Source organism: Lytechinus pictus, chromosome 1 (assembly GCF_037042905.1).
Source record: "Lytechinus pictus isolate F3 Inbred chromosome 1, Lp3.0, whole genome shotgun sequence".
Classification (NCBI taxonomy): domain Eukaryota; kingdom Metazoa; phylum Echinodermata; class Echinoidea; order Temnopleuroida; family Toxopneustidae; genus Lytechinus; species Lytechinus pictus.
Genome location: NC_087245.1, coordinates 34,101,221 through 34,118,557, shown reverse-complemented (window position 1 = coordinate 34,118,557; position 17,337 = coordinate 34,101,221). Strand labels below are relative to the sequence as shown.

The 17,337-nt window shown below is 35.3% G+C and overlaps 1 long non-coding RNA gene across 1 annotated transcript; it reads right to left on the bottom strand.

Moving 5' to 3' along the window:
- Window positions 1-420: 420 nt before the first annotated feature.
- On the bottom strand, window positions 421-11,659 carry LOC135154534 (uncharacterized). Its single transcript, XR_010293894.1, has 2 exons — window positions 11,423-11,659; window positions 421-2,382 (listed from the first exon to the last, which is right to left on the bottom strand). It is a non-coding gene; the product is annotated as an uncharacterized LOC135154534 (long non-coding RNA).
- Between the last annotated feature and the right edge of the window lie 5,678 nt (window positions 11,660-17,337).

The window sequence follows — 17,337 nt, the reverse complement described above, 5'->3', positions numbered from 1 at the left end:
TAGATCTCTATTTTGTTGCATTTGTGTGTGACCTATAGTGAGATCATAAAACAAAACAATTGATTCCATGTCAATGAAAGATTATTGTTTGCCAATGTTGAACCCCCCCCTCCCTGGTTTCCTCTTCTGTGGGACGCTCTGTATAAATGGATATTGAAGGAGCTTTCAAAATTGGTCATGCGACTGTTGCGAGCATTCCTATGTTGTGTAAATTGTAACAAATTGCACGACCAAATGTGAAAGTTCCTTCAGAAGAGAGGAGAGAGAGAGAGAAAAGGGAGAGAGGGAGAATAAAGGGATAGAAAGAGTGAGAAAAGAGAGAGAGATCGAGGGAGAGGTCGGGAAAGGGAGGGGGGGGGGGTGATGGGGACAAGTTTAATATGAAGCCGAGTACAAGAATAAATACAAGTAGCCAAAATGTGTAACACAATCGTTTACTAACCAGGGCCCCATCTTTCAAAGTGTTACTATTGATCCAGTCAACCACAACTATGGAAAGCCAGCAACGTCAACATCTAAAATACCCGTTTTTTCTAAATATTTTTAGATATGAAAAAAAATCACGATGTATATTCATACACTCACCGTGACAATTCAGTGTGCTTCTCTTTGTTTTCAAGAAGGACATTGTGCAAATTTTCTAAATAAAAAAAAGTATGACATTGATGGATTTCCATATACTTAAAGTTGATCGGATCAATCGTAACTCTTCATAAGACGGGGCCCAGATGATTATTGTATAAAGTTCTTTGTTAAGTTACGCATGACTTTATGCAGTTTAAGTTGGCGACATGGATCATTTAGCACAAGAAAGGGTCGCCAATCCAGCGTTGAGTCAGTCGTAACTTACAAACTGCTTTATGAAATACACACCAGGCAAAATAAAATTATAAAATTTAGCACGATGCCATTTGTAGAAGAACTTATTTTTCGGATTTTCCCGTGGTGCAATTCTTTTGTAACCAAGGTGAAAATCTACTCATAATCGGTTGCAAAATAAGAAAGTTATGGACTTTCCAAGTTTCGCTTAATTCCGGTCAGTATGCAAATGAGGGAACTGATGACGTTAACCCACTCACTACTCAGTCATTTTGCATTTCATTTTTCATTATGTGAATTATGAGATATCTTCACATTTCCTCATGATGTGAAACAAGGTTTGAATCTTCCATGAATTTATGAGATTGCCATCATCCTTGCATTTAGGCCTATTGTTATTCAATGAAGATGCTCTCTACTGAATGGTCAAATCTGCCAAATTTGAAATGGTCTATGTTTCATGAAATAGAATACAAGAGAAATAGTGAGTGTGTGACATCGTCGACTCTCTCATTTACATTTGATCCCTTTTGTGCGTATGAAAATAATCTTATTTTACATCTGATGGTTTTGATGAAATTTTGACTGTTTGAATTTTCTCTAATTATTCAAATCCATTTCCCAAACAGTGAAAAGGAAATTAAGCAAACGGGACTTTTGTTCAGTATTGTTCTTCTAATTCATCAATAAGAGTTTCATGAAAAATCCTGTTTCTTACTTCCCAGGAAAGAAAATAATGTAACCCACTTTAAAATGGCCCTAGATTGTTTGCCTTATACTGAGTTATTATTTTTATCACATAACCTTATGGGGGGGGGGGTATGCGCTATATAGAATGTATGGTATTCCTGAAGTTTTGAACTTCTGATTATGATTTTTTTTTTCATTTAACCATGTCCAAATGCATAGTGAATGAAGATAAACACCACCCGCCCCCCAAAAAAAGGAGATAAATACAGCACTAAGACGTAATGTACCATACAGGTTAAAAAAGAGCAATCAGATTTGAAATAAATCCAGATCGACTGTGATTCAGTTACATAGCTAAAAAAATTGGAATTCAAATCCTTTGATATTCAAACGTATAAGGATTAACCCTTAAGAATGTAATATTCGCCTGCATGGTCACTATTCACAGCATAATATATCTGGATTTATTTTAAATCCTTAAAATGTGTAAAGTTCCTCGGATTCGGGGACCGGCAGATATAAACTGGATCCTTGATCATCCTCCACCATGATGAGAACTGTATCGGGTGAACTTTCCAGTCATGGTATCGGACTACACCATCATCATGATATATCCGTTGGTAGAAGTACACCGCCCTTCAAGATCCACACCCCTCTCCCTTTTCATGGCAAAACGGCGTACACATTGACGTTAGACCCCATCTCACCGCCAGACAACCTGCTATCCACCTGACACGCGCCATCATCTCTAGATGAAAACCTATATTTCTCGCTGTCCAGGCCGCATGGATGGTGATGTGTACTCGAGCTTAGGGCTCAGGGTATACAGGCAGAAGTCGGTAGAAGCTTTGGTCGACACCAAGTTAATTATTGCTGTGATGGAAAACAATAAACAGAAAATAAAGTGAAACAGTCATGCATATAAACGTACTATTTGCCACGGGGGGGGGGGGGGAGGATCACGTGCACCCCACAGACTCATAAAGAGTTCCACCCTTATAGCAATAAATAAATAAATAGTTAAATACATAAATAAATAAATATCTAAATAAATAAATACATCAATCAATAAATACATCAATCAATAAATAAATATATAAATCAATAAATTAATTACAACAAAAAGAAGACAAGAAAGAGGGAAAATATAAGCAAGCAAAAACCTTATAAAAAAAAACTCTCGACCTATTCCTTCTTTTAAAGGATGAATTCAGTATTCTTTTTGTTAATCACTTTAAGAATATTTCCCTTATCCTTTCATCTGATTGGTTAAAAGTTGATGCAGTGTCATTGCCATCGTATTTGCCATTCCTGTTAACAATCCCACGGGACACGGCGCTGCCTAGGCGGGGTGATTTATCAAAATTCTGATTGTTCGATCCCAAAGATTTTTGACACCACCACCCTAATTGTTCTGGCAAATGAGCAATGGGTGCACAATGGCAAGTAAGACCGGCCGGCAACACTAAGAGAATGGGATCACGACAAGGAACAATCGAACATATACAGGCCTGTTTGATATATAACATAATATTATTACATAATACCCTTTAGAATAAACTATATGAACATTTATATGATACTAACATATTCACATCAGCTGTGATTCCTATATATTCCAAGTGTAAAGCTATACATTTAAAGGGGTGCTCCAGGCTGAAAATAATATGATTTGAACAGATAAAGAAAACTCAGACAAACAAAACACTGAAAATTTGATCAAAATCGGACAAGGAATAACAAAGTTGTGATATTTTAAAGTTTTGTATTATTCCGGTGAAACAGTTCTAGTTATGTCTTCATGAATATTCAATGAGCAAACTGATGATGTCATATCTCCACTTGTTCTTTTGTATTTTGTAATATGAAATCAGCTTTATTATATTTTTTCCTCCAAGAACAAAAAAAAAATTGTGCATCCATTGTTGCAAAGTATTTCATTATACGAGAGATATATCTTTCACACATGCATGAAATAATGAAACAATTATGATTTCATGTAATAACATAAGAAAAAAGGAAAGTGGGGTTGTGACATCATCAACCCACCTGATGCATATTCATGACGATGTGCATATACTAGTAACTGTTATATATTGCTAAACTTTGAAATCCTTATTTGTTATCAGATTTTAACAAAATTTTCAGCATTTTGCTTTTGTGAATTTTACCCTATTTACTCTAATAAACACATTTTCAGCCCGGAGTACCCCTTTAATTATGCAAAACATGATTTTTGTACAGCTATGCATATTGAGGCTGTCTCCCCCTTTGATTATGGTTTTAAGGATTTCGCTTGTTTTTGGAAAAGTGTGTGTGTGGAGGGGGGGGGGGGGGGGGTGGGCGCTGAAACTCCCTGCCCCCGATACTGCGGCCCTGTATCTTTGATTATATGATCAATTATGATTTTATCCGGATGTTTGTTTTCAATATCGCATTGTGTGCAATACTATTTTATGTCATTGATAAGCTTATGAAAATAATAAAATAAATTAAAGTAAAAAAATGTAACTTTCATACATCCATAATAGTAGACCGGCCAAAACGATTTTTTATACTTTGGACGGCAAAATTTGTTAATGCTTGCTAATGTTTGGCATCCCAGCTAACAGTCTTGCAAAAATACCCAGGAATAGCGTACGGCCGGATGCCAAACGCAATGTTGCGTGAACGTGTCATTTTAGCGTAAAATCTGAAAGAATGTCGAAAATCACGCATTTTGATATTTTGACGGATTATCATCATATTTTTGATTATCTTTCATATGAAATTATTTTTATTCAGAGTTTCAAATTATAAGTCTCATAAATATGCATTTCAAATTTGAATATTACACACACACATATGGCACAGGGAAACATAAAACCGCGATTTCCTCAAAATAAAAGTTTGTGAAAACTATCAATAGTTTAAAGTTTTTTACGCAACTTAAATTCTTCGATTTAAATACGTTTCTCAATCAAATGTATAGTAAATGTCCTAATGCCACAAATATTAAAAGAATTTTCAAGTAAGATGGAATATATCTCATTTTATGTTATCCGAAAGGAGACAATGTGCATTTTACCAGGTGCGCATTTTGAAAGAAAAATTGAAAAAACCGTACATTATGTACATTATTACATGTATAAGTACATACTAAAGCGAGTTTTTAATTACATGTATATGTACACACTTAAGCGAGTTTTTAATTGAATAGCACAATTTGTCAATTCTTTGCATCCCAGCTCAAATTCTTGCGGAAATACTGAGGAATAACGTACGGGCGGATGCCAAGTGCACTTTTGCGTGAAAGTATCATTTTTAGCGTGAAATCTGAAAGACTGTCGAAAATCACGCATTTTGATATTTTGACGGATTATCATCATATTTTTGGTTATCTTTGATATGAAATTATTTTTATTCAGAGTTTCAAATTATAAGTCTACTAAATATACATTTCAATTTGGAATATTACACACACATATATGGCAATACGACATAAAAATCGTGATTTACTCAAAATAGAAGTTTGTGAACACTATCAATAGTTCTAAGTTTTTTTACAACTTAAATTCTTCGATTTAAATTGGTTCATCTATTGAATATCGATCGTTTCTAATGTCACAAATATTAAAAGAATTTTCAAGTAAGATGGAAGAAACCTTTTCCGAAAGGGGGTATGCAAAATTTAGCGGGAAGGGGGGGGGGGGGGCTTTTGAATGTAAAATTGAAGATACTGTAAATTGTTAACATAATTACATGAATAAGTACATACTTAAAACGAGTTACAAAATTTCTGGCCGCAACTGCCTCTCCCCCCCCCCCCTCCCCCGCTGCCTAAGGTCATGTGTAGTGTCCGAAAGGATTACATGGAGCTGAAAGTATCCCGTTTTCAAGATACCACTAGCATAAAGGGGGGGCAGACTGCCCCCCCCCCCTGACGATTTTTTTATTGGTACAAAATCCTTTATTTGTGGTTGAAAACCTTTTTTATTGCTTGTAATTTTTTTTCGCGGACGAAATATCCTCCAAAAAATTGCCCCCCCCCTTTGGAAAATCCTGGGTACGCCGCTGTAATATACCCAAAGTATTCTGCTCGCGATTCGAGTGTATATTTTATTGTGGTTTAGTGAGATAGGCACCCTACACGAGATTACAAAAAGATGGCGAATAAATTTTCGACTCGAGCTTCGCGCTGGCATTAATATATGAGATAAACAACTTGCTATCTGTTTAAAAAAAACCTTGCTTGAAGTGTCAACTTCTCAGAATCCAGTCGCATCCAGTCCATTATTAAATAAATGTGAATACTGTATGTCCGATCTTTAGCTCTTAGTCTCTCCCAATTTTAGCTCGCGCTTTTGCGCTAACGTTTTTGTTTAGTAAGATATTCATCTTTTTCTACATTAAAAACATGTTTAAAATCCTTCGTTTAATTCGACATTTTCAGTTCACGCTTCGCGCTCGCATCAAATGCTATAATTAAATACTGATCATTGTTTATGATTTGACGATTTTTGTTTTACCTCATTTGCTAAGAAAGCGTGAATGCTTCTAAGCAAGCAACCAGATGACCGATGACTTAAGGTACTCTCCGAGGGACCTATAGGACTAAAATGCCTTACTACCATTTAAATGCCTTACTTGGCACTAGCGCGCCAAGTGGGAATCGAACCCAGGCCACCGGAATCCGAAACCCCCTCACTACCGATTGAGCTATCGCCCCTATCGCGCCTTAGAATGTTTCGTTTCTAATATAAAAAAAAGCCAGCTCGGCTTGTGCTGGATTTTTAAAAACAGATACATAACATTCTTTATTTCAAAACGTCATCAAAATGTCCAGTTTACGGATTGGAATATAAAAATCAGATTGCGTTTCGGACTCGCATCAATAGCCTATCTATCATTTTTTTAAGATATGTATTAAATGCTCCGTTTTCACGTCAGAATATTAAGAATTTCTGAAATTTTTAACATTACAATAATGTTCGTGATTACACTTACGAATTGTGTAACTTTCTAACTTTCAGCTCTAAATTTCATTGCATATTATAAAAATGCTTGCGCTTCGCGCTCGCATTATTCAAATGGGCCTTGTCAGATACTTAATCGTGCTTGTGAGAATAAAGCTAATATGTACTTAATAATAAATACTTGATGAATCAATCTATTTTGGTACCCCCTGCAAAATACCAAGCCCCGCCCCCGTGCTCCTCTGCTGACAAAATCCTAGCTACGCTGCTGGTGAGTGAGCTGACTGACCAAGTCTTTTAAGCAAAAACCTTAATTTAGGGAAGAATTTGTGTTTATTAATTAAAAAAAAAAATTTAAATTACAATATTTACATTCAATTGAGGTTATAATAAATAAATAAATATGTATAGATATATAAATAAAAGAATAAATAAATAATTAAATAAATAAATAACTAAATGACCCCCTCCCCAACAAGCTTTCTATTATTTTGCTTCTGTTGTTTTATGCCTTTTCTTGATTTTTTGGGGGGGAAAGTTTCCCCTCCCCCTCACTTCTATGCATCTTCTTTCAAAAGGCTTATGTCAGTGTCCGTAGCTCATTTACCTAATTTTAGAATTCAAAAGTTATGATGACATTAAGAACAAATATCCCCATATGGCCAAAGTTCAGTGACTCTAAATGACCTTTGACCTTAATCATGTGATCTAAAACTTGTGCAAGACGATCAGTAATACCTGAATACTGTTATAAGTGTCATTAATTTTTTTCTATACGTTCAAAGTTATATAGAAATTTCGAAAACGTAACCTTGGTTAAAATTTCAAGGTTGATATGACGCTGTTATATCAAAACTACCGTCGCCTCCGCCGGAAAAGTGGCTCCTTTAGTCCTGCTCTGCTATGCATGCAGGCGAGACAAAAAATAGGTATTGCCGTGGTAACGGCCATATTTCTTTAGACTTTGATAATCCAATAATTGAAGTAAAATGTAGATTGACAGAGTAGTTTAAACATGCTAATTCGATCGTTTTATTCATACATGTATATTTTCTATGCACTAGCGTACCTACGGGGGGGAGCAGAGGGGGCAGTCTGCCCCCCTGACGAGTCCCAACCCATGCAAAAGACGTATCCATGCCCCACCCCCCCCCGACGAGCTTGAAGACCTTTTTTTGCCCCCCCCCCCCTGACGAGCTTGAAGACCTTTTTTTTTTGCTTGTCAAATTTTTTGGCCGACGGTTTTGCCCCCCCCCCCCCCTGTGGAAAATCCTATAGGTACGCTACTGTTTCTATGATTTTGGATATAGATATTCCTACAAAATTAATGTTACCATGGTAACGGCAAATTAAATATCAGACCTATTTATGAATATCGCCACAGGTAGATTTACGTTCAGCACCAATTAATTCGCGGAAATAGCAAGAAGATCGAACTCTACAAAAGTAAACATAATCCTATATAAGATCATGACGAGTATCGCACTGATTGATATTAGTATATGTGCAATATAGATGTAATATTGTGCGCTGTTTGTATTTTATCAGAAATGCGCATCCGATAAATGTACATTGTTATCTTTCGCATATATAACATAAAATGATATATCTTGCATCTTATTACAACATTTGTTTTCACTATATGTGCCATGACAACAATTATTATGTATTTATTCGGTTAGCGCTAAAATTGACGAAATTGAGATGAGGAACACAAACATTATACTATTGATAGTTTTCACAAACTATTATTTTTAGTAAATCACGATTTTATATTTCATATTGCCATATATGTGTGTGTAATATTCCAAATTGAAATGCATATTTACTAGACTTATAATTTAAAACTCTGAATAAAAATAATTCCATATCAAAGATAACCAAAAATATGATGATAATCCGTCAAAATATCAAAATGCATGATTTTCAACAGTCTTTCAAATTTTACGCAAAAAATGATACTTTCACGCAAAAGTGCACTTGGTATACGCCCGTACGTTATTTCTCAGGATTTCCGCAAGACTTTTAGCTGGGATGCAAAGAATTGACAAATTGTGCTATCCAATTAAAAACTCGCTTTAGAGTGCACTTATACATGTAATTAAAAACTCGCTTTAGTATGTACTTATACATGTAATTATGTACATAATGTACGGTTTTTTCAATTTTTCTTTCAAAATGCGCACCTGGTAAAATGCACATTGTCTCCTTTCGGATAACATGAAGTGAGATATCTTCCATCTTACTTGAAAATTCTTTTAATATTTGTGACATTAGGACATTTACTATACATTTGATGGATAAACGCAATTAAATCGAAGAATTTAAGCTGCGTAAAAAAACTTCAAACTATTGATAGTTTTCACAAACTTTTATTTTGAGGAAATCGCGGTTTTATGTTTCCCTGTGCCATATGTGTGTGTGTAATATTCAAATTTGAAATGCATATTTATGAGACTTATAATTTGAAACTCTGAATAAAAATAATTTCATATGAAAGATAATCAAAAATATGATGATAATCCGTCAAAATATCAAAATGCGTGATTTTCGACATTCTTTCAGTTTTTACGCTAAAATGACACTTTCACGCAAAATTGCGCTTGGCATCCGGCCGTACGCTATTCCTGGGTATTTTTGCAAGACTTTTAGCTGGGATGCCAAGCATTAACAAATTTTGCCGTCGAATCCTTATCTAGAGCACTTTTTTACTTTTGGCCGGTCTACTATAATATCGATAACGTATTCACGCTCATGAGTTTATTATCTTGCATTATTCAATTCCCAGGCCAATACATGTAGGCACCAACTTGAAACACTTACTTAACCTCTACAATACCGTTCTGAAATAATTTCTTTATGATGTGATATCTATTCTTATATTCTACTTCTTTCACCGTCCTCCTCAAAATTGCTCCTCCTCATGCCTCAATCAGTCTACGCCTTTATTAGTTGGACTTTTATATATTCTTACAAACAAGATAAGGTGTCTAGATCTTATGCCTTAAACAAACAATAGTTTGATATTTCATTATTGCGACCTGAAAATAGAACATTCTGAGCAGTTAATATTCATTCTAAGGCGTATATAACTAAAATGATTATTGCATGCTGACATAAGCTGTCTGCAGTGCATGGTATACATCTCATAAAACATTTAAATAATACGAGCGCGAAGCGCGACCTGAAAAGTTTTGATATTCCGACCTGGAAACTGGAAGCTCTCAAAGCATTGTTTTTGTAACCGTAAACGGGATGGGTATTTTGACTAAAACAATTTTTTGACTTTCCAACCTAAAAACTAAAGATTATAGGAACTTTTTGTAACCATGAACAGGATGTAATATTAGCCAAACAATTGATGCGAATGGGAAGCATGAGCTGAATAATTTCAAAATTCCGACCAGAAGAATTTGAGCGGTAATCTCAAAATTGATAATAAAACAAAATGTGTATCTCAATAAACTATTGCAAGAGCGAATACTTTTTTATTCAGATTTAGATCGACCTAAAACGAAACTTTTCAGCCATTTTTTTCTGTATCTGTATCATTCAGTCAGCAAAATACCAGGATTGGCACATCACGCTAACTTGAAGTGCACGCTACGTGTGGAGTGGCTCGAGGTATTAATTGATATTTAATTTACTTTTGAAGGAGTCCAAAGATAATGAGTTAACTATAGCTACAGGGAGTTTATTCCAGTCGAGTATGCTGGTTGATACAAAGAAAGACGATTTATGTGTATCCTAATAATTAAACGATTATGCAAGGGCGAAACGCGAGCAGAAATTTTTGATGTACTGACCTGCAAGAAAAACTAAAGACACCCATTCTTCTCCTTACTTTCCCTCTTTTCTCTCCTCTCCTCCCCTTTTTTCTTTTTTTTTTGTGCCGCGGGGGGGGGGGGGGGGGGCGGCTGCTTCGCCCCCTGGTTCCGTCTCTATCGCCGGCACCCCCATTTAACTACGGCTCTGTGCAACAACCTTATTCAGTAAAAGGCCAATTTTAATCTAACGAGTTTTTTTTTCGTAAGTTCTTATCAAAACTGACATTCACTTTAGGCAAATGCCGAGAGGCCTATTATGCTTTGACTTTATTTGGTGGTACACTCTAAAAAACATTGGGTAAAAGTGCTCCATGAGGGTAATTACATGTATGTGTCCCACCAACATTGGGAATTTCTTTTGGAATTTTTATTTATCCGATGTGATGAAAATTTTGCCCATTCTAAAGTAATTGCTGCCTATTTTTCAACCTTACTGGACAATATCCTTCCCGCATTGGTTAAAATACAGCCCCAAATTGGTTGGACACATAATTACCCTCGTGCTGGTAAAAAAATTACCCAAGATTTTTTTACAGTGTATGCAGCAGCGGCAAACGTGTAATACTTTGAAGCATTTTAAAAGGTTCCTTAATTTTTTATTTTTTTAAAAAAACACCGATCAATAAGAAAACTATTTCACTTACATACTAACCTTGCAATACGTGTGAATGGTCATCGCCAAACTAATGTGACAGAAATCACTCCCTGAAGTTTCTATTCTAAATTTCCCCTATGCAGGTAAAATATCTCTATCGGATGTCTTGTTATTTGAGATAACACCTGACAATGTACTGCAAAATGATTTCACTTGCCAGTTACCTGCTTCAGGGGCCAATTTCATGAAGAGTTACAACTGCTGCAACTTTGCCGTTATGGCAACCACCATGGTAACAAGGCTCAACAGCCAATCAAAATCAAGGTTACCATGGTAGTTGCCATAATGGCAAAGTTACAAAAGTTGTAGCTCTTTGCGAAACGGGCCCCAGGTCAGTCGACCGCTACACTTTTTCCCCATATAACTTCAGATAGTAACTCCATGCAATGACTTAATTCGATTTAGATCTACACGTGTACGTGTTTGTCATACAGTTATCAGTGATAAAAACAGACATTTTAAATGACTTTTCTTACCTGTATATCGTCCACTTGAGGCTGCATCTTGCATGCTGAAAATGTACGCTACAAGCGTCAACGTTTGGTAAATAAAAATAAAACGGAAGAGTTGACAACACCAATAACACCAATTTCTTTCCTTTTCATTCGATACTTTGTTAACAATCAGCTAACCCTTGACCACACGGAATACATAACGGGAGGACCCCTTTCCATCGAACATTCTTTCCATGTATGTCGAACAAAAAGCAATCTGTTGATATTCAGATTTTCCCGCCATTGTGCTCTAGATCCTGTGTCGCCTCAGTGCGCATTACGTAATCGCAAAGTTCAGCGCAAACGAAAAACCTAAAAATCTTTATAGCTAGTTGTAGTTGTAGGCATCACGCAGGGGGGGGGGGGGGTCCAATATATTTTTCAGATTTATGGGGGGATCAAATAATCATGAATCTCTATCTATCTATCCAACCATCAAACCAACCATCCATCCACCCACCCACCCACCCTGTGTGATAACTACAACTACCTATAAAGATGTATGTATGTCTGTCCGTCTGTCCATCCATCCATCCGTCCGTCCGTCTGTCTGTCTCTACTTTACCATATTGAGTACATCATCTGTTGGTCCCAGTCCCGTGCTCCACCCATCATGCCTACTTTGTTTTCCCGCTTAACCATCCACCTGAAACTCAACCACCCGTTCTCGGAGCAAGATCAACCCCCCCCCCCCTCTCAACACATGTACGTACCAATGCTCTCTCCATCCGCCTTTGATCCGCTTATTAAGGAAAATCCAACGATGAAAACATTCTTAATTTTTGTATTCAATACTACATTTTTTTTTCTTCAGGAAATATGAACAAAAGGGTTAAATGGCAATTTTCATTTACCAATAATAGGAATATCCCTCTTTAATATAGAAACTTGGCAGGTACGTATCTAGTCTTCTTCCAAGCCCAACTCTTACAATGTGAATGGAATGAAATACAAAATATGTTTTATTGGATGCAATTTACAAGCATACATTTTTATTGTTTTATTATTATTTATTATTATATTATATATTTTTTTTTTTGGGGGGGGGGTCAGTTCCTAATAAAAATGTAATTTGCAAATTAGTTCTTTATGTATTTGAAGAAAGGAATTTAAAGAAATATTATATATATATATATATATTTCACTTTTCTGATATTGAGTCACTTAATTGATAGATATATGTTCATATGAGAGGGAGAGAGGAAGTCGCTCCCCATAAGAAAACTTTTTTTTAAAATTTCTGTTGCAATGTGAATTGAATAAAATACATGTGTTTAATTGGATGCATTTTACAAGTGTACATGATCTTTTTTTGTTCAGGTCCTAATAAAAAAAAGTAATCTGCATATAAGTCTTCTTGGTTAATTTGAAGAAATATTTCCTTTGTAGTTTCCCGACATTACGTCACTAAATTGATAAGATAGTTGTTCAATTGATCTTTTAAGAAAGAAAAAATAAATAAAGACATTACCAAGAGAGGGAGCTAGATATCCTCAAAGGTAAAACTAAAATCAGAGAGAGCATATATTCAACACACTTTAAAGGACAAGTCCACCCCAACAAAATGTTGATTTGAATTAAAAGAGAAAAATCCAACAAACACAACACTGAAAAGTTCATCAAAATCGGATGTAAAATAAGAAAGTTAGGACATTTTTAAGTTTCGCCTAATTTTACAAAACAGTTATATGCACACCCCGGTCTGTATGAAAATGAGGGAACTGATGACATCACTCACTCACTATTTCTTTTGTATTTTATTGTATGAAATATTCTAATTTTCTCCTCATTGTCCTTTGAAGCAAAGTTTTATTCCCCTCTGAACATGTGGAACTACCATTGTTTAACATTTCATGGTTCAGTCAAGTTGGTCCTTATTTTCAAATCCGTAAAAATTGAAATATTGTGTAATTCAAACAATAAAAAACAAAAGAAATAGTGAGTGAGGAACATCATTGATTCTGTCATTTGCATGTAACTAAGTTGTGCATATAACTATGTTGTGAAAAATAAGCGAAAATTCAAATTGTCATTACTTTCTTATTTTACATGCCATTTTGATGAAATTTTCAGCATTATGCTTGTCTGATTTTTCTCTATTGATTTAAATCAACATTTTTCTGATGTGGACTTGGCCTTTAAACTTCGCATACATATTTTCAATACGGAGTGAAGAACAAGAGTCATAAAGGATCTAATTGTGGCAAGGGGGGGTAGGGGTGTCTTGGTTGGGAAAGAAAATTAGGGCAATATGTAAGGGAATCGTATCTATGGAGACCCCAACTTCAGGTAGCTTCCTTGTTGCATTGGTGTGAAGGTGGCTTTCTCATTGGGATTGTAGACTACAGCCAGAAGAGATAAAGTGAAGATCTCCATCACCTTTTTTCCACCATCATACAATGGCACTGTGCTCTCTTCAACATCTACAAATGAATTAACGGGATCCTCTGGAATAAAAAGAATTATATCTAAATAAATACAGTAATATTCATGGAGCAAAACGCTGAAAATTTCATTAAAATCTGATAACAAAGCGGAATTTCAAAGTTCAGCAGTATTTTGCAAAAAAAAATTGTTAAGTGCATGTCATGATCATGAATAGCCTATTCATTATGTGTGCTGATGATGTCACATCCCCACTTAACTGTTTTTTATGTTTTTACTTTAAATCATAATTCATTTTTTTCATACATGTGTAAATGAAGTGTCTCCCTTATGAAAAAATAAGTTGCAGCAATGAATATCTAATGCATTAAATTAGTTGCGAATCCAAATGTTTTAGTTCTTGGAGGGAAAAATATTGAATAAATATGATTTCATGTTATAACATACAAAGGAATAAGTGGGGATATGACATCATCTCATTTAATATTCATGAAGACATACATCCATCGAACAATTTGACCAAAATAATGGAATTCTTTAAAATGCCATAACTTTGTAATTCCTTGTCCATTTTTCATGAAATTCTCAGTGTTTTGTTTGATTTTTCTTTATCTGTTCGAATCATAGTATTTTCAGCCTGGAGTACCCCTTTAAAATATTGAAGAGTTTAGGTTCATTTTATCTTGGAATTATGAAAAGAAATATTCATTTGTAAGTAACCTATATAGGATATCGATTGGTATGTAAATGTATATCAATGCCGGTATAGACAACAACACTGACAGGAAAAACAAATCAATTATTTCTTTTTTTTTTATAAATAAAATCATTTTATTCTACCATCCTTTTTTTTATTGCATATAAATCTAGTCATACTTTGCCAAGAATAATCCTTCTCTTTCATTGAAATTATATCTCAGAAAACTATTTCTATGTATACAAATTAATATAAGATATTTACATGTTTTTACATACTAATGCAACACCTAGCATCATTTGTTTTGAAACAAAGATAAACATTTATTTCATTTACACAGGTACATGGAACATACATACATTTTTTTTTAAAATACAAGTTTTGCTACATTCTAATTTTCAACCCTGGACAATCTCTATTCACTACTACACCTCTCCTTGACAACACACAAGGCTGAAACTCAACCTGAATTTTGATCCGGGGGGGGGGGGGGGAGCCCAGCCCAATGATTTTTCAAATAGTGAAAATAAGAGAGAAAAGAAATAAAAATAAATAAGAATACCAAAAAGAGGGTCTGTCTAGTGGTTCTGACTCTCGCCTTTCAAACAGAGGGTCGTAGGTTTGAATCCTAGCCATGGCCTGTTTTCCTTCAGCAAGAAATTTATCCACACTGTACTGCACTGGACCTAGGTGAGGTGAATGGGTACCTGGGAGGATTAATTCCTTGCATGCACGAGCGCTGAAAGGCAGCTCGAGCTAGAGCCAGGGTAATAAAAATAACAATGCGCCTCGGAATAGGTTGTTTCTAGATAGATGGCGCTATACAAATGCCTGTTATTATTATTATTAATAACTCTAACCCACCATTGATATTGAACTGAGAGAAAAATTTCACCACCTTTAGGCTATTTCAACCCCCCCCCCCCCCCGGTCAAAATTTCTAGGGGGGGTGTTTCACAAAGATTCAAGTATGACTTAAGTCGTACTTAAATGCCTGGTTGCGTGCGTTATAAAAGGCATGACCGTATTGGTCAGGTCATGCCGAGAGGACGCACACTACTGCGTATTGATCAATAAGATTACATGTTGCATATAATGTACGCGTCGGCATTTAAGTGCGACTCTACATCATACTTAAATCTTTGTGAAACACCCCCCCTGGTGCCCACTGTCTTTGATATAATATAAGCCAGCAGAAAAATATAACTACATTAATCAATGGTTACATTTGAAGTTGAGAATTGGAATGAATTACAAAATAAAGAGGATACAAAAATGAATAGGGCTCTGAAAAATATAATCTCTCACAATTTTTCCATCTCTATCTCATGATTGTATGATCAAGAGTCATTACTATTGCTACACGGTCTGTGTACTTAATGGCCCGTATAAATCTCAATTTCATTTGTACCATGATAAAAATCTCTAGACTATGCATGTCTGTGTATATAATTAAGCTTATTTCATCGCATGCATGCACTATTTCTAAATGCATGCTCTCAGCAAAGGGCGCCTATTGAGGTGCAATATAACACATGACATCTGCATATATATACATGGTTTCGTACCATGGTGCAATTGAAACATCTTGAGAATATGAGCCATAATGGTCCTGTGATGTATTTAAACACCATAAATGTCCTTTCTCATTTCACTGTAAGGTCCAGGACACGACTGAATAAAATTGTATATTAACGATTGGTAACCTTGGCAACTAATACAATACCAGGGCCCAAAAGCCAATCAAATCAAGGATACCATGGTAGTTACCATTGAATTGAAAAGTTACATATGTGACTAGCCCCTCCAAAGCCAACAATAAGTTCCCCAAAATGAATTTTGCAATTTTCATTGAGCTTGAAAAGGCATATCCTAAGCTTTGAAATGATATATAACTCAACAATATCCCTCACAAGCACTTGGTTGAATGCAGAAGATATTCCGCGAGAGCTTCAAAAATAAGGAGAAAACAAGGTTTGAAGTTTGTGGTTCACTCAAGCATGGGATGTGCACACTGTGCAATCTCAGTGAAACTTTCAAGCAGTCAGCAAAAAATGGTGTCAAAGAAACTCTTGTTTTCAACTATACAAATTTTGTCAGTGTAATGAAGACAATTTCACTCTTTCAGGTAAGCTAATTTTCTAATTTTTACTTTAAAAAATACCAAATGACTCTTATGGCTATTTGAGAACCTTCCTTGGTGACTCATTGTTCATTTTAGGGTGGCTGGTCACAAGTTTTGAGTCCTCTTTAAAGGGGAATCCAGCCTTGGTCATAAAATGTTGTGTTGGAAAGGAGAAAAATAAATTAAACAGAATGGTTAAAGTTTGAAAGAAATCGGACAAGCAATAAGAAAGTTATAGCTGCTTTAAAATTGAGATCACTAAGACTATGTAGATTTCAAATTGGCAACTGGGTAAGTAAATTATGACAAGGGGCAAGGACAACTTTCCATAGGCCATGTACTTAATAATCAGGGATTTGTGGTTTTCTCCGATTCCCCTGGGGCAGTAATCTAAATATAACCCAGGTAGTATATTGGTTTATGTCCTCATGGAAGAAAAATATAATTTGAAATAAAACTTTTGGGAAAAATGACATTTTAGCCATATTATGTATAGGAGTACAAGGAATAGTCCTTGCCTTACATCACTATGTCATTACATATGCGGCCAATTTGAAGTCTCCATGGGTATAGTGATTACCAATATTTATAACTTTTAAAAATTCATAACTTTCTTATTGTTTGTCTGATATCGTTCAAACTTTCACCTATCAACTTGTCTGACATTTCTTCTTCCTAAAGTATAAAAAC